The sequence below is a fragment of the Odocoileus virginianus genome, chromosome 5 (genome assembly GCF_023699985.2).
Source record: "Odocoileus virginianus isolate 20LAN1187 ecotype Illinois chromosome 5, Ovbor_1.2, whole genome shotgun sequence".
Classification (NCBI taxonomy): domain Eukaryota; kingdom Metazoa; phylum Chordata; class Mammalia; order Artiodactyla; family Cervidae; genus Odocoileus; species Odocoileus virginianus.
The window spans coordinates 1,466,876-1,485,259 of NC_069678.1; the positions used below are offsets into that span (position 1 = coordinate 1,466,876).

Here is an 18,384-nt window from a genome sequence, read left to right on the forward strand (position 1 = left end):
GCCTGTGATGTCTTCTCTCTTCTTTCTAAAACTGTTCTTAATTACATGCATGCTTGTGCATGCACCATTGCTCTGTTTAAACATCCCCACCCCACCCCCTCCAAGAAACTTTGCCCAAACCCCCAGTCAGAACTTAACAACTCATTTCTCTTCACTCTCACTGATCTTTATTTATCACTAAAACAACTATAATTTTGTATCCATAGAGACTCTTCTGAAAGTGAAAAGAGGTGCTGTCACAAATATACCAGGACAACCAGCAAAATCAGGACTGTTCTGAGTAATCCAGGACCCGGTCATCTGACACCTATCTCTAGCACAGCACTCACCTCACTCTGCTTTGGTTAGGTATTTAAAATGTCTGGCTCCCTGTCTAGATTTTAATATCTGGAGAAGTACTTTGCCCTCAGTGCATGTGAGCGAGCATGCTAAGTCACCTCAGTCGTGTCTGACTCTGTCCGACCCCATGGACTGCAGCCTGCCAGGCTCCTCTATCCATGGGATTCTCTAGGCAAGAATACTGGAGTGGGTTGCCCTGCCCTCCTCCAGGGAATCTTCCCAACCCAGGGCTCAAACCCACATCTCTTTTGTCTCCTGCACTGGCAGGTGGGTTCTTTACTACTAGTGCCACCTGGGAAGCCCTCAGTAGCTCTCAGTATATGTTTACGGAATAAACCCTTCATCATCTGTCTTAAATTGCTAACTTACATGTTTGTTACGGTATTTATCCTCACATGTGTGTGTGTGTGTGTGTGTGTGTGTGTGTGTGTGGTGTGTGTATCAACTAATCTTCAAGCACTTTGGGGGAAGGGATTATGTCTTATATTTCATAGTTTGCTTAGTTAGGGGAAGAACAAGAATTCAAAAAAAGAAAAAGTTTGACAGCATACCAGCATACATTCATTGACAACATCAGCAAGTAAGCTATGTATCAGAGATTAACGCTTGCAAGAAACAAAGTGCTTTTCAGTGTGATAACAAATGAATTAGGGTCACTGAATGAAAGAAATGAGTATTACATCAGTAGGAAACAAGCCAGGGAGAAGCAGCCTTCCATAGAAGAGTCTTTATTTGGAACAAAAGTAAATATGGCTAAATCTTACTCTAAATCAATTCTGTAAACTACAGGAATTAAAAAAAAAAATAGGAATTCAAAAATTATAGTAGTTTAATAGGAGGAAGAGTCTCAAACTCTTGAGAGCAGATCCTCTTATAATTTGATTATTAACCCAAATGGAAAAGTAACTCTGGTGGATGGGTTTTATTTTAAAATGCTTTCTTCTCTTTTTAGAATGATATCCCTTCTAGGAAAAATGAGTTTCAGAAATAATTTTTGTTCCCAGTGTATTTCTTTTTCAGACTTCTCTGATCCCCCTGGGGCAAAGCATTAGCTCTATAACACAGGATGAAGTACCGAGTGTTTTCATAAGGGGTTCTTCAATCTGTCTCCAACAAGGGGCAAAGGGTTGGTCCCTACACAATCCCTAGAAACATTTTAGTAGCTTGCAAGTGAGTTGTTTTGTAGATGAGATTTCTTTTCACTCACCTAATTTTAAAACAAAAATAGAACCTTAGAAGGTCTAAGTATTTGGCTCTTTCATTAACTGTGTGACCTTAGACTAGTCACCTCCAGGGCTTTATACTTTTATCCAGTCAATTAACTTGAATCAGAGCCTCTCCCTCTTGCCCATGAGAATTATAGTATCACCTGCTTTGCTCATCTTCTGTGTTGATGTGAGACGTTTAGCCGGAAGGTGTTCAAATGCAAATCATGGAAGTCCTCAGACCCTCTCAGACGGAGGAAAGACCTTATTCAGAAATGCAATCCCTGCCTTTCTACAGATTCCAGGTTCACTGTCATTCATGAGTGCAGTTAAGCCTCACATTAGATACACAGGCTGTCCCAGCGTATGACAAGAAGAGATCACTGCCAGGGAAAAGACATAGGGTGGTGTGTCCCCAGCCTCAGTAATCAGAAGACTACAAGGCCAGGCACTCTCCTGCCAGAGACTGCTTTAGTGTTCAGTCCCCCAAAGAAATGGGGAAAAAAAAAAAAAACCACAAGTGGAAAGTTTCAATTTATACAATACCAAATACAAGGACCTACATCCAGATGGCAGAACTCTTTCAGGTCACTCTTTCAAGCCCAACACACATCAGTCCATTGTAGAGGCCTGAAAACGATCCCAATCCCTCCCCAGACCAATTTATCTTGATGAGACAGACACAGACACCCACCTGTGAGTAAGCACTGAGGCTGTGGATGAGTTCTACGTGGCCAGGTTATTTGGACAGACACAAGCAGAGTGCACGTGTGTGTGTGTGTGTGCGCATGTGTGCATGCATGTGAGAGAGACAGAAAGGGTGCTGCCTGAACAGAAGACAGGCAGTTAATTTGTGAGATGGTAACATTAGTTTATTCACTTTTTTAAAATCAAAAATTTACTGAGCATCTCCTTTGGATATGTAAGGCACTCTAATAAGTACTAAAAAGAGCAAGGCAGACACAATCAGTCCTCAGGGAATTTACAGCCTATGGGGCAATTAAACAGACAATTATAGTAGAATGTGATAAACAAAAGAGACCCAGAATCAAATAGATGTATGGAAACACACACAGGTGGCAGATATAGATAGTAGCAGACAAATAAATCAATGCAAATCCATCCTGTAACTTCTAGCTTTAGCCTCCAAAGAAATGCCCCTAGACTTAACTCAAGATGTGTCCTACCTTGAGTTGCCCTTCTTCTCAGTTCTCCAGTTCTAATCTTTTAGGGAGGAGGAATATAAACCTGATACTACTGAGCTGCCAAGGGAAAATAAAGAATCCTATACTTAGTGCAGTGGTTTGGTGAAGGGTACTGACTTTCGAACTAAATCGGCCTGGATTCAAATACTTACTCTCTCACATTCTACTAGGTTGACTTATAGGAAAGTGCAGATATTCAATTTTTTTTTTTTTACAATTTCACATAGTTCCACAGGGTTCATCCTCTATATTCTAAGCAAATTATTTAACCTAAGCTGTAGTTTCTTCAGGTTAGTGGTTATAATCACCAACTTTCAGAGATACAGTGAAAATTAAATGAAAAGATGTAAATAAAAATACTTCATATAATAGGTGTTCAATAAATATTAGTTTCCCCAAAGGTAGTAAGATGTATGAATCATAAAGAGATTTCTGGTCAGCCCTGCATTTACAAACTAAAGAAAATGATAGATTAAAATTTTGGGTTTTGATGTGGGGGAGGTTGTGTGTTGGGAGAGGGGCAGGGGACATATGAGTATTCTCTGTGCCTTCTGTTCAGTTTTGCTGTGAACCTAAAACTGCCCTTAAAAAATAAAATTAATCTTAAAATATGGGGAAAGATATGAGGTGTCCTGGGCATGCTTTATTTAGACTCTGAGCTCAGAAGTCCCAATATACACACTGCCTTGGTGTTCACAATGATCTCCAACTTAAAACTCTTCTCAGTCCCTCTGTTAAAATCTTGGTTGAGTCCCAGAAGCCTCTGTTGATCTGGCCCAACTGAGCTAGCAAGTGAGAAAACATCTATATAAATACCAGTGATCTCAGTGAGTCTCCCCCGGTCCCCACCACATTCCTTAGTAGGACTAACCTCTCCCTTTTGACCGGAGCCTCTCTGTTCACAAATAGGCCTGGCTGGGCCTAATTTAGAAAAGTGCAGGCCTCTTATGAAAGTCAGGGGTGAGGCTGGAGCCCCTGCAATCCCAGGACACCTTGTGTGGAGACAGGAACCTGACCCCACAGAAGGTGCTGAAAGGGGTGCTCAGAATGACTAGTTTCCATCAGCTGTTTAGAAACTGGAGTTCAGAGGAGCCATCCTGTGCTTTAATTTCCCTTTGGGCAACAGGTATAGCAGTGGGATAAGTGAAAATTTACTTTGAAGTTATAAAGCATAAAAAATATATTAATTTTTCTGCAGATAAATTGGTGTACAAACTTAGACATCCTAAATATTTTAAAATTCTCTGTGGCACCTAACATGATCGGACATTTATCCCAAAATTCAGCTCTCAGTTCTAGATTGACACTTGCTTTGATCTGCTTTCCAAAAAAATAATGCCACTCATTGGTGTTCTGCAAAATCCAGGACAGTTTTTCTTACACTGAAACTTACACTACAGAATGGGATCTAAGTTCTAACACTTGGCAGTCACTGCTCCCTTGGAAGCCTAGCTGTCTTCTGAAGTCCTAGTATCAGGCAACTCCTCCGAAGTTATATCTGTGCCTGAGACGAGACAGAAATTTAGACTGAAGATGTTAAGCTGTGTCATCCATGATGGCAGTTATTGAACACTTAAGGTGTGCCTACTCTAAAATGAGATGTGCCATAAGGATTTCAAAGACTTAATACACACTGGATTGCAAAGACTAACTGCAACAAAAGAATACAAAATCTTAATAATTTTTAATGTTGATTTCATGTTGAAATGATATTTTGAATATGTTCTTAACATTAATTGACTTTTAATGTGACCACTAGAAAATTTTAAATTATATCTGTGGCTTATATTAAATTTCTGCTGGACAGTGCTGCTCTATAAAATGTTAGGAAGAAAAGAGGCACTAGTTTTAAGTACATTAAATGAGGACATGTCCTGACTGGCATGGATGACCACAATTAATCCCATGGTCTAAGAGTACCTGTATGAATTTTGGGGGCTTACGGTATTCATCAATCAGGGCTTCCCGGGTGGCTCAGTGGTAAAGAATCCACCTGCCAATGCAGGAATTGCCGGTTCAGTCCCTGAGTCAGCCAGACCCCCTGAAGGACGAAATAGCAAGCCACTTCAGTATTCTTGCCTGGAAAAATCCCATGGACAGAGGAGCTGGGCAGGTTATGGTTTATGGGGTCACAAAAGAGTCGGACATGACTTAGCAACTAAACAAAACACATGATATTCATCAATCAACAAAATACAGAAGTGACTCTAACTAATTATAAATGAACCAAAATTATTTAGAGGGTGGTAACAGGCACCACACCGAAGAAACGAGATCACTCAAATTATGCTCAGACACTAAACTGTCAGTATTGGGGGGCAGGGACTCCCTCTATCTTCTCAACACTTTATCCCCATTACTAGCATGATGCCCACACACAGAAGTGCCCAAACATGGAAGATAATTATATATTTATCAAATGAATGGGTACTGTTAAAAATAAAAACATAACTCAGTCTTCAAACAATTCTCACTGTAAAGAATTTTCTCTGAACTGTTTCTTTTCTCCATTTGTTTGCTTCCTACTTCTACTAACCCTTCTCCTGGAGAGACTTCTGAGTTCCAGGAAGAGTTGGAGATTCACCCAGAGTACTCCAATGCCAATCTGTGGGCTCTCTGGTGGAGGAGACAGCCAAGGGTGGAAAGGAGGTCTCCTCTTTCACGTGTGCAGATGAGCCTCTTCTGCAGCTTCCAGGGTGTTTGCAATCAATCAACACAAACTTTCTGAGTTTTGATTATGGGCTCAACAATGTTGAAGAGAATGTTGAAGGCAATAGGGTAAATTGGAGATCAATCCAACCCATAAAGTGTTTATAATCTAGAAGAAGAGATAAAAAATGCACACACAGAAAGATAATTGCCAGCCAGGGGTTAAACATATGTGCCAAATAATGTATCTAAACTCCATTGTCTAAGAGTGCAAAGAGTAAAAGATGGTTTCAGGCAGTGGTGATGAGGAAAGGTCCACCTAGGGAAGTGGAATCTAAGTTGGACTCTGAACCTGAGTAGGGTTTGAATAAGCAGAGAAAAAGGATACAGGTATTCCAGGTGTGAACAAGGATGTATCAGCAGGAATTGACACACATGAGGGAGACTGAATCACTCTAGGAATGAGTCTTAAAATTCATAGTGAGAGAATAAAGCTTGCTTCCTACTTCACTGAGAATACTGAAGTTACTAGAAGAAAACCCTTGATAGTCTCCTACCACCATATCTATCCATCTACCAGCATCTGTTCTCACAAACTTTCTGCTTGTGGCCACAGGTCAACTAGCCTAGCTCCTATCTAGAGCCAAACCTTCCACTTAAGCATTAGGTCCCATTCTCTCTACTTCTCAAAAACAATATCCAGAAAGTCTTCTCCATCAATATTTTACTTTGTACAGGAAAATTCTATTGGTATACAACATGCTATTATTATTCATCTATCTTTTAAAAAGTCTTCTATGGACTCTTTACCCTTGTCACTGTTCCATTTCTTTGCTTTCCTTTGCAACAAAACTCAACACAAGCAGTCGTACTCATTGACTCCAATTCCTCTCCTCTCGTTTTTTTGTTAAACTGACTGAAGTCAGGCTTTTGCCTCCACCACTCTACGGAAACATTCATGTTGCAAAATCCAAAGATCAATTCTTAGTTATCATGCACTTGAGCAAAGAGCAGCATTTCCAAAGGTTGATCCCTCTCTCTTCCATTGTATGTTCTCCTTACTTGGCTTCTGGGATCTACATTCTGTGGGTTTTCTTCCCACTTCACCAGTTACATATTCTCCATCTCCTTTGCTGATTCTTCCTGCTTTCCTCAAAGTATCAACATAATCCAGGGCTTAGTCTTTGATCCTTTTATCTTCTTCATTGGTAGATCTACTCCCTTAGCAATCTGTACAGTGTTAAAAAGGAGTAAACTACTGACACAAATAACATGGATGAACATCAAAATCATTACGTTAAGTGAAAGAAGCCCAACTCTAGACTCTATATGATTCTACTTATACAAAATTCTAGAATAGATAAAAACTAAGCTATAGACAGAAAGCAGATCAATGGTTTTCAGCAGTCCGAGATGTAAAAGAAGTGGCACCAGTGGGACACATGGCAACTTTAGAGGGGGATGGAAATGTTTCAGTTGTGGGGTAATTGTTACATGGGTATATATATTTGTTAAAATTCAACCTCTACACTTTATTAAGTAGATTTAAACAAAAAGATGAAAGGAAAACAGAAGTGATAAAGGAAATGGCCATGCAAATAGCCAAGTACAAAGGGTGAGTAAGGAGCTCAGCACCAGGACCACGGATGAGGTGGATTCACTGCCTCAGGTCAGCCTTAAGGGCTGTAAATGCTTCAACAGTAAAACACAGGCATATATCTTCCTCCATTGGTCATTTTCATGTTTACTGACTCCCCTTCCCATCTCATATCTGTAAAACAAAGTCAGAAAAAGGTATGGGAGGATCATGTGGTGGACAGACTCTAACAGGGCTCCCCATGATCCCCGCCTTCATGTTCATATTTTTGTGTAATCCCCACCCCCCGAGGCTTGGCAGGGTGTGTAACTTGCTTTCAACCAATAGCATACGGTGAAGGTGACTGACTTCCTCTAGAGCTTCTCCTTGCTGACTTGATGAAGTAAGCAAACATGTGGGGAAAGTCCACATGGCAAGGAACAATACAAGGCTTCAAAGAACTGTGGGCAGCTCTAGCCAAGATCCAGCAAGAAGTTTGAGCCTTTAGTCCTACAAGGAAATAAATTCTGCCAACAACGCAAGTGAGCTCAGAGGCAGATTCTTCCCTAGTCAAGCCTCCAGATGAGAATTCAGACTGGCCGATTCTTTGGTTGTAGCTTAGTGAAGCCCTAAGCAGGAAAGTTGGCTAAACTGTGCATGAGGACTTCCCTGGTGGTCCAGTGGCTAAGACTCCATGCTCCCAATGCAGAGGGCCCAAGTTCCATCCCTGGTCAAGGAACAAGATCCTGCATGCCACTACAACTAAGACCCAGTGCAGCCAAATAAATATTTTAAAAAGGAAAAAAGCTGTACCTGAACTACTGACTCATATAAACTGCGAGATAATAAATATGTATATGTTTTAAAAATCACTTTCTAAATGTGGCCTCTCCTGACCACACTTTAATGCTATAACCTGCCCTCTACTCTTATGCTTTTTAACCCCCTTATTCTACTTTTACCCCACCATGAGAAATTATCACTTTCCAGCATTCTACATGTTATTTAATATTTATTATTTATTGTCTTTTTCCTCATACTAGAATATAAATTCCATGAGGGCAGAAATGCTCATCTGTTTTGTTCATTTGTTTGTAAATATATATATATACACATATATATACATGCAAACTGTATATATTAATATAAATATATTCCAATCACCTCCCATGGCACCTGGAATGTAGCAGGTGTTCCTAAATATTTTCAAATGAATGACTAATGCTTAGATTTCAACTAGGACCAAGTATTTTTATTCTTGCAGAGACAGAGCATAGTTAATCACTGTCACACACTGAGGCGTCTAAAATTTACTATTAGTTGACCTGTGAGTCTGATCTTCTCCAAATTAAAAATCCCAATTCCATTTGCCCTTTTATCATAAGCCTCATTTCTTAATTTTTAAGTTTGACTATTTCCCATTTCCTCTGAATTTCTGGAGGCCTATACCAGGCAGCTCACGTCTGACAGGGCAGTGTACGGGGATGAGGACAGCTTGGTTTCTGTTATGTTCCACATGGCAGTTTGTCCCTTGTACCACAAGGAGATCCAGCCAGTCCATCCTAAAGGAGATCAGTCCTGGGTGTTCACTGGAAGGACTGATGCTGAAGCTGAAACTCCAGTACTTTGCCCATCTCATGCGAAGAGTTGACTCATTGGGAAAGACCCTGATGCTGGGATTGGGGAGGGATTGGGGGCAGGAGGAGAAGGGGATGACAGAGGATGAGATGGCTGGATGGCATCTCCAACTCGATGGACATGAGTTTGAGTAAACTCCGGGAGTTGGTGATGGACAGGGAGGCCTGGCGTGCTGTGGTTCATGGGGTCACAAAGAGGCGGACATGACTGAGCGACTGAACTGAACAAGTAAAATAAGGTCAATGCCACCTTTTAGGGCAGATACATCAATGAGACAATGCCACCACTTCCTGCCACAATCTTGGTGAAAAGCACCATGAAAATGGATATCATTTCACTAGAGATCTTTCTTTTCTCTCTAGTCAGACCTTAATACAATGTAGAGTTATTCACACACACAAAAAAATCATTTGCATTTGAATGAGTAACTAACTTTAGATTCTAAAGGATGTGCCAAGACCTTGCTTATTAACTGAATTTAGGCCATGCAGCTGCTAGGATATCATGTATACCCCCCTGAGGTTATTAATGGCAAATTTGGTTCTGTGAAAATGGAACAAGACACTAACTTCATACGGCTATTATGCAGTTGGGATTAAATATACGTAAAGTGCATAGCATAGTGCCTGATACACAGTAAATACTAAATGGACTCCCTCCTTCATAGGGTTTAAAGCAAAGCATTTAGCATTTATTTTCCATGTGTATGCAGGTAGACGTAAGAGATGTAAGTTGGATCCCTGGTTGGGAAGATCTCCTGGAGGAGGGCATGGCAACCCACTCCAGTATTCCTGCCTGGAGAATCCCTATGGACAGAGGAGCCTGGCAGGCTATAATCCATGGGGTCGCAAAGAGTCGGACGCGACTGAACCACTAAGCACAGCCTATCAAGACCCTGAGACACTGGTGACATACTTGGACACCTTGAAGAAGTAGGGAGAATAGGAGAGGAACGAGGGAAGAGAGAATTAGGAAGTGAGCCCTAAGCGCCAAAGGATGGTAGAGAAAGCATGTTTCTAACTGATCACCACCTTCCACCTGCAGCAGTTCAGGCCAGCCCCCAAGTGGCCCTTACAAACCAAGCTTTCCATAGCTTAAGGAACCTCTCTTCTCTCACCCCCAGCTTTGGAGAGACTGACAGGGACCAGTACTACTATTCTGACTCCGAGTTCTCTGAGTCTTCAAATGGTTTGGCAACAACCTGGGTTTCTCCATAATCCCACAGCCTGGAAGGGATAGGAGAGAAAAACAAGACTTCAATGGAGACTGCTCCCTGCCTCTAAGGGATCTCCTCCTCCAAGCCCCGGAGGTCCAGCGCCATTGTTTGATTTCTGTGCCAGGAAGACTCTCGGATCCAGCTCTGGACTCTGCTGCTCCTGACTGTAAAACAGAGTGATGAGAAAAAAAAAAAAAAAAACAGAGTGATGGCAACACATCATGACATCAATTGAGTTGTGCTGGGTGGAAAGGACAAGGTTTATGTTTGTATGTGGAGCTTGACTGGAGAGAATCTGGATAGAGGAGTCTGATGGAGTATCTCTTGGAGTGGCAAGTCACCTATGTGACCTCCAGAAGAAGCTCTGAAATCTATCAAAGAAAAGTGACCTTGAAGGACTAGCCTACTTCTGGCATTCAGACAGTGCCCAGAACCTCTTTCGGCAGCTCCAGATCATGGTCCTCATGCTGACAGCCTCGCTCCACCCACCCCAGGGCCTCAGAGGAGGGCTTCCTCCTCCAGCCCCATGCGGCTAAGGCTCTGTGTACAGAAAGAAGTGGCTTCCTGCCCTGCATGCCAGTGGGACCATATGGGAGGGTGAGAGATGAAAAGCTGGCATGACAAGGCAGCTGGTGCCTTTCATTCACTCCCAACGTCTTGGAGCCAAGTTTCCAAATAACAGGGATGATAACTGCCCAGTGCCGCCCAAAGTCTTTTCTGAAGTTGCCTGGCGAAGAGCCACCTGACTATTACTTAGCTCTCTACGGAACAGCATGTACCAAGCCAGATTGCTGTCTTTCAGTGTGTGGGTGGATTAGCTGCTACTTAACATGATAGGGTGGGCCCCTTTCCAGTTTGCACCAGCCCCCTGCTTAGTACCTTCTCCATGTACAACAGTGCCTCGTTTCTCTGGGAGGTTGAATTTGCTTAGATGAGATGGCAGGGGCCAGAGGAGGAAGCATAACCCAGTGCCTCCTGCCATCAAAGTTCCCAAAGGCTTTTGGAAACATATAATAATGAAACGCCTACATAAGGGGTATGTAGGCTGAATAACTAAATATTTTCTTTTGATAGCAGGCACAGGATACAGAATCAATTATCAGTGACGAATTCTTGCTTCTGCTATATATACTCTATTTTAGGCCAGTAATACAAAAGGAAGGAAAGTCTAATCTTCTGCTAAGTATATAGGTTCCTTGAGCTTTTGCTGAAGGGCAAGAAAGTCATTGCAAGTGCCTGAACAGGAAGCAAGGCCTCCTGGATTCTAGGTTCAACCCATGGTTAAGCTGCTGTAGGATCTTAGGCAAGTTACTTTACCATTCTGGGCCTCGGCCTCATTACATTTAAAATAAAAGGTTTATTCATTTGGGAAAGCTGCTGTTGTTGTCCAGTCGCTAAGTCATGTCCAGCTCTTTGCAACCCCGTGACTAGAACATGCCAGGCTTCCTTGTCCATTAGTATCTCCTGGAGTTTGTTCAAACTCAAGTCCACTGAGTCAGTGACGCCATCCAACAATCTTATCCTGTGTCACCCCTTCTCCTCCTGCCCTCAAAGTAAATATAGTATATAGGAACTCTATATTTTTGCAACTATTCTGTATATCTAAAGTTATTTTAAAATAAAAAGCCTTCCTAAAATGTGAAGGGGGTTATCTCCAGGATCTTTTACAACTCTAAACTGTGATTCTATGTTCTTATTTATCTCCCTTCAAGTGAAAGTAATTTTCCAGCTTTCAAAATATATACCAAAGAAGAATTTTCAGATCCACTCACAACCACAGACAAGATGTTAGGTAGCCCAAGCGCAAACCTATTTTCTGCTTTTAACACATTCTATACACTGGGCAAAAACTGAATTCTCCAAAAGCACATTAAAAACATTCCATCCATATCCTCTTTGTTCTTGCAAACAAATTCATCCAGTTGAGAAGAGCTGTTTCTGGCAGTCCATGCTTACTGAATCTCAATTTTTCCCTAGCAACTGGGCTAATTATAACTGCAGCTACCTGGTAACAGCACTAGGTTTTCCTGAAATTGGCTGGCAGTCTTAAAGCCATCTCAATTCTGCTGGCACCTCACTTCCCGAGTCAGCATCAGGGGGACTGAGAGAAGGGAAGTGGCTATCTTAGCTAGGGCGAGAATATCCAAAGAGGCTGCTCAAAATCACAGAACTTCAGAGCTGGGAGAGACGTCAGTGTCAATCCCAGTCTGGCCCACACATTTTATACATAAAGAACCAGGGACCCAGAAAGAGCAACTTGTCAAAGCCAGAAACATGGCTGTCTTCTTGGTTCCTTTCCCTCCACCCTCATCCATCACCAAGTGCTACAGATATTTTACCTCCCAAACATTTCACAGACCAGCTCCCTCCCCTCCATTCCTACTGCTATGGCCTTCATTTAGACCCATATCATCTCTTGGTTGGCCTCTCTGTTCTCCTGACTTCCTGCCTTATCATCCTTGAATCCATCTTCCCCTCCCACCAGAAGGACCTACATGTTTCCTGCTTAAGTATGGAGTCCTGCCCCAAGACCACAGGTGTGAGGCCTTGTATCAAGGCCACAGAACCGGAGCCCAGAACCAAGGTCACCTCTGAAACTGACTGAGCCTTTTGTAACTGTTGCCAGAAGCCCCAGTGATCAGCAGGCTTCCTGACCCCAAATTAGGCAAAAATGCCCACTCCAGTAGTCATCTAGGAGTGCCCTAACCAATCACCTAATGCCAAGCTTCCCGCAGGAATTTTGTCCAGAGGCTACAAAAACTGCCTACTAACCCATGAAAAGCATCAACTTTCCCTGATCTGTCAGGAGGTTGGCCTGCTGTGATCGCAGTGCCCACATTATCTCTGCTCTTTGTTCTTAATAAACTCACTCCCTTCTGAAATGCTCTGTGTCTGGAAATTCTTTTCCAACCCACTTTCGAACTGTCTCAACATTAAGGCCCATAAATGACTTCCTACCTGTCCTCCTCAGGATGAAGTCTACAGTCTTTAAAGCAGCACAAAGGATTATGTCCAGCATAACCTTCAGCCTCATTCTATGTTGAGAACTCAAATTTAGCAACAAAAGATCACTTCGAATTCTCCGTACACTCTATGTGGTTTCTTGTCTCTAAGCTTTTGCTTCTTCTCTCTCCCACTGACTAACCAACGCTTACTCTCCTTTGACGACAAAGCTCAGGGGTCCTCAAAGAATCCTTTGCAGATTTTCATACATTGACATGAATCAGCGGTGGATTTACATGTGTTCCCCATCCCGATCCCCCCTCCCACCTCCCTCTCCCCCCGATCCCTCTGGGTCTTCCCAGTGCACCAGGCCCGAGCACTTGTCTCATGCATCCAAGTAGATTTTCCTTCTGTCTATTCTATTCAGTTGGGTTAGAGAGGCCTCATTTGAGTTATTTATACTCATATGATCTCTATCACTGCCTCCTATCAGACTCTGTTATCACTTGTGTCTTATGCATGTTTGAAGCTCCAACTTCTAGCACAGTACTTGGAATATAGTAGGCACCAAAATAATGTTTATTAATGCATGAATGGATGAATCCAAAGCTCCCCATTATCTGTCTCCTGCTTACCTTTCCAGTCTCATCTTACCACCACAAGTTCTACTCATATTGAAAGAACTGACACGTGCTAAGCATGCAATGCTTTTTCATGCTTCCGGAGTGTGAGTCGCTCAGTCATGTCTGACTCTTTGCAACTCTGCCAGGCTATAGCCCACCAAGCTCCCCCGAGTATGGGATTTTCCAGGCAAGAATCCTGGAGTGGGTTGCCATTTCCTTCTCCAGGGGATCTTCCCAACCCAGGGATCAAATCCAGGTCTCCCAAACTGCGGGCAGACTCTTTACTGTCTGAGCCACCAGGGAATCCCCTTTTCAACCTTCTATGTGCTTATAAATACTGTTTCTTCTGCCTGAAATGCTCTATTATTTCTTACGATTCCTCGCTCTATTATTTCTTACGATTCAATGCAAACTTCACATGCTTGGCAAGGACTTTCCTGGAGACTTTGTCATCTTTAGTATTATAGAACAATTGGTACATACCTCTATGGTAGCCCTTATAGCATTTTTATGCATTTATTGATAACTTTCTCCACCAGCACTTAGCACTATAGCACTGGCATATAGAGTCAGTAGGTGGTTGAATTACTGAACGAATGTGTACAGACATGAGTTAATGAATGGCTAAGGCGATAATGTAAACAAAGGAAACATCTGAGACAGGAATTTAGAACTTTTCTGCCTATTTTTTCAACTATATCATGCTACTTTTATCAGCGTGTAAACATGAATATACATAACTAACAGAAAAAAGAAGTGGCTTCATGATAAGTTCATGTAGAAGCATAAATTATATAGACATAGTTAAGGAGCTAGTTGAAAGTGGTTTAAAATTAAATGAGGCTCCAGAATTTAGTTTTAGATTTGTTTCCTAGTGATTTAAAGAATAAGTCTTAAGTATTCAAAGGAAAAAAAAAATCTCTTCCCAATAGTAAGTATTATGATATCTAATTAAGAGCTCTTAAAAATGAGAAGAGCTGTGTTATAGTGGTAAAATATACTTAATATAAAACTCGCCATTTTAACCATTTTTAAGCATACAGTTCTGTGGCATTAAATACATTAGTATTATATAACTAACCATCTCCAGAACTTTTCACCCGACTGAGTTTATATCCATTAAACAATAAATCCCCAATTCCCTACCTCCCCACAGCCCCTGGCAACCATCATTCTCTTGTCTCTATGAGTCTGACTGCTCTAGGTACTACACATAAGTAAAATCATATATTTATCCCTTTGTGACTAGTTTATTTTACTTGGTATAACATCCTTTAAGTTCATTCATGTGTCAGAGCTTCCTTCCTTGGCTAGGCAATATTCCATGGTATGTATACACCACATTTTGTTTATCCATTTATCTGTCAATGGATATTTAGGTTGCTTTTACCTTTTGGCTAATGTGAAAGATGCTGCTATGAATGTGGATGTACAAAGATCAGTTCAAGTCCCTACTTTCACTTCTTTTGGGTATATACCTAGAATTGGAATTGCTGCATCATATAATAATTCTATGTCCAATTTTTTGAAAAACTGTCACACAGTTTTCCACAGTAGTGACACCATTTTCCATTCCCAACCAGCTATACACAGGGTTCCCACTTTTTCCACATCCTGACCAACATGTGCTATTTTCTGTCTCTGTTTTGTTTTCATCAAAGCCATCTCAATGGGTGTGAAGTTTAAAAAAAATTTTAACCAAAAACACAAATACTGGTTACAACTATTTAATGAATGAAGTCTCCCTACTTTCTTCCTACTTCTCCTCCCCAAAAGAAGAGGAAATCACAAGCAAGGCTTTAAGAACCTCAGAAAGCAGAGTGAGGAGTCAGCACACACAAACTGTGTTCATACCAGACTTCTACAGAAATGTTTAAAATTAGTTTGGCCAAAGTAGCCCTTATTTCTCTCTCTTTATTCACCTTTCCCACTTCCTTACTATACATATTTCTTAAAGTTCACATAAGTAAAACATAGGGGGAAAAAACTTAGCAGCTGACTAAACAAGGTACCCAACTATAAAAAGAAGACAGAGTCGGCTCTGTTAAATATAAGAAAACCACTCTCTGCAACAGCAGCTGCAACAGTCACTTAGAGAGTAATCCGAGAAGGTATACACTCTCCAGGTATGCAGGGTAGCAATAATGCTTTACAGTTTTCAAACATCTAACACATTAAACAAGCCCACATATAGGGAGGAGGGTAGGACAGGAATTCATGCCTCCCTCTTAGGAAACTAAGGTTCAGTGACGTTAAGGACCAGGCCAAGGAGATGTAGTGGGAGAAAGGTGGAGTCAGAATTCAAGTATTCTGAGTCTAAAACTTCTGTCCCCACATTTTTATATCCCTCAAAGATACTTGTCTTCTTGTAATTGCCTTCCATTGGTTCAAGTCAAGGTTCCTAAATTACATGGCCTGGGGGAGGTCCTTGGGACTTCAACGAACTTTTGGGGGCCTAGCACAGTAAGTCTGTACATACACTGTTACTCATCACATTTCCCAAAACCTAAAGACATCATGTTAGGACCAAAGAAAATTAGCCATTGAGCCAAAAAGAAATCCAATAAAAAGAGTAAATCTTGAAATTCTCATATAAGGAAAAAAATTGTCACTATGTGGGCTGACTGACAGAAGATCAAACCAATCAATCCTAAAGGAAATCAACCCTGAATAGTCACTGGAAGGATTGTTGCTAAAGCTGAAGCTCCAATACTTTGGCCACCTGGTGCAAAGAGCCGACTCACTGGAAAAGACCCTGATGCTGGGAAAGATTGAGGGCAGGAGGAGAAGGGGTGACAGAGGATGAGATGGTTGGATGGCACCACTGACTCAATGGACATGAGTTTGAGCAAACTCTGGGAGATAGGGAAGGATAGGGAAGTCTGGTATACTGTAGTCCATGGGGTCGCAAAGAGTTGGAAACGACTGAGGACTGAACAGTAACAACAAATGTGGGGTGATGGATGTGAACTAGACTTACTGTGGTGATCATCTCATGATATATATGTGTGTGTATATATATTGGATGGTTATGTTGTACACCTGAAAATAATGCAATATGTTAATTATACCTCCATTAAAAAGAAACACAGGTCTTAAAAAATACACTAAATAAGCTGAATTTAGAACCAGACCAAGCTACAAAGTATGAAACAAAGATGATAAAAAAATTTTTAATTATAACCAATCATAGTCATTATAATAGTTTCTGTGAAAGCAAAGGACTTTGTATTATGACTAAATAAAATATTTTATTAAAAAACAACAAACTCAGCCTTTCTTGTTTACTTTTTTTTTTTTAAGAAACATTCATATTTGAGGGTACCAGTAACTTTGCTGCTACAAAGACACTTGGATTACATTATGTTATTTATACATGGGCAAACTAAAATGAAGAATTGAGACAAATGGTCCCAAGTCCACTACTGAGGATGAAGAAACTGATTCAGAATAGAAAATGGTCCAAATTGAACATGTTCAATAACTGGACTGACCTGGATAATTTGGCCATCTCTCAGTTTGTCACCACAGCGGCAAAAATTATGTGACGGCTTACTACCATGTGATAGGCACTGTGCTGATTACAACTAATATGCTCATATGATCCTCCTTCAGACCCTTTAAGATAGAAATTATTACAACACCCACTTCAGCAAAGATAAATTCTAGCATTTGTCTAAGTTAACCCAGGTAACCAGTGGTAGAACCAAGATTTCATCTCAAGTCTGTCTTGTTCCTAACTCTTAGTGACTGCACCCAGTGACAGCAGAATAGCAGGGGTGATAAAAATTTGGTAGGCAAGTAAAGTCAGTGGGCTGTCTTAAAAACCTAGCTGCAGAAATAAGCTAAGTATAAACATCAAAGTATTCTCAGGAAAAATATCCAGTCTCAAAAGAAGAGAAACCACAGCTCAAAGAAGCCAGGCAGTTTAAAGGCCACAAAACAAGAGAACATAACTCTTTTAACTCCTATCCTAAAGGCCAAAACCACTTTAACTTCCAACATCAATTATGTCATATTCAACACAGACTCTATTTGGTCCAGGATGATAACATTCCATTTCTCCTGTTGCTTGACCTTGTCAGATTTTAAATTCCATTCTTAGAATGGAACCTTAAGTCTTTTTAAAAACGACCTTGAATAATAATAAATTCAAACAAGCTTAATAAGTAAGTAGTCATCATGTGGCAAAACACAGCGGATGGTGGTTTTAGTGTGCTGTTTGGGGATTGGGTGTTTACCACACAGCAGTGGATTTCATAAATTCCAGTGTTGGGCATATTTCTAGTGGTGGCACACTTGGCTATCACGAGAAGATGCAGGATTAGATAATCAACAACAACGAGGAAGTTCGCCAAGTTTGCCGCCCAGAAATTATTTACCAGAGCAGCTGCAGTTCAGAAATGCTAATAAGCCCATCTCCCTGGGAGTGGGCCATGCTCAGCTGTAGACCACTTACAGTTTTCTGACTTGACTTTGCTCCAGAATCAGAAGCTCTGTGTACTGCAATGATCTCTTCCTTCTGTGCTTTAGATATGGTCTACCTCACACTCTGAACCTACAATTAATATATGCTACCAAGAGGGGGCGGTGGCACCTAATCATGTAGGTGCATGCCGCAGTTGTTCTGTGCTGAGGATACACAGCCTCCATCTGTGCATCTAGTCATTTACAAAAGTTGAAGCTTAAAGGTAGTTTAATTTAAACACTCAACAAACAGTAGCCAGTCTCACAGAACCAATTCTTATGTATAATTTAATACTATTTTATTTCTTAATTCTCTGAACAGCTTGCAAGAGAGAAATCCTTAACTCCTTCTACATTTACTTGCTTTGAAGTTGAAACTTCTAGGTTTTTATATAACTAACTCTTACAACTTCTCTTAAAATTAAACAGCCTTGTAGCTTCCTTTACAATTAAGAATTGTGTATATCTACTTTAGTCTCGCCCTCAATTAGCTACATAAAGGAGGACTTGCTACTTGGAAAGA

At 41.1% G+C, this 18,384-nt stretch overlaps 1 protein-coding gene across 1 annotated transcript in view; it reads right to left on the minus strand.

The window, feature by feature from the left end:
* The window catches only part of LOC110151943 (myomegalin), a 235,849-nt gene that overhangs the window by 129,578 nt on the left and 87,887 nt on the right, over positions 1 to 18,384 (minus strand).